General features: G+C 42.7%; 1 protein-coding gene across 2 annotated transcripts in view; it reads right to left on the bottom strand.

Annotated features, from left to right (window-relative positions):
• Bach2 (BTB domain and CNC homolog 2) overlaps nt 1-527 on the bottom strand; it is a 388,592-nt gene that overhangs the window by 128,063 nt on the left and 260,002 nt on the right. The window lies entirely within an intron of this gene.

Below are 527 nucleotides of genomic sequence, written 5' to 3' on the forward strand. Positions count from 1 at the left end.
TCAACTAGTTAAGGAACAAGATACACATCTAGTCAAGGTTTATCTTAGAACAACTGGTCTTTGCCCAATATTTATCTACATGACACACAGTAATTAAAAATACCAGACTGGTGGAACTAACCTTTTTGGGTGTTTAATAGACATACTCTGAGGCCTATAACAATTTTGTCAGAGGGACATAAAGGACACTTTTTGTTCCTAGCCTTCCTAGGTTGACTCACTCCAGGGGACTACAAGCATCTCTCAAAACATCCTATAATGGTGGTGGGTCACTTATCCTCTTGATCAAGGAGTCCGAGGAGATCCCAACAAATGGACTTGAACCAGTGTCCAGTCTATAAAGAGGAGGACCAACACAGAGGAATCATTTCCTCCATGCTTCCAAGCGAAGCCAACCATGGTCGAGCAGGACCTTTGACTTATCTTCATATAGGTGGAACTGGTAAAAGAAAGGAGCCAGGGGTGCCTCCCAAGGTCATGTGACCCCTGAGGAACAGATCCTTAAATGACCTTAAGAGTAAAAGTAA

The sequence above is a fragment of the Nannospalax galili genome, unplaced genomic scaffold (assembly GCF_000622305.1).
Source record: "Nannospalax galili isolate Female #2095 unplaced genomic scaffold, S.galili_v1.0 scaffold1299, whole genome shotgun sequence".
Classification (NCBI taxonomy): Eukaryota; Metazoa; Chordata; class Mammalia; order Rodentia; family Spalacidae; genus Nannospalax; species Nannospalax galili.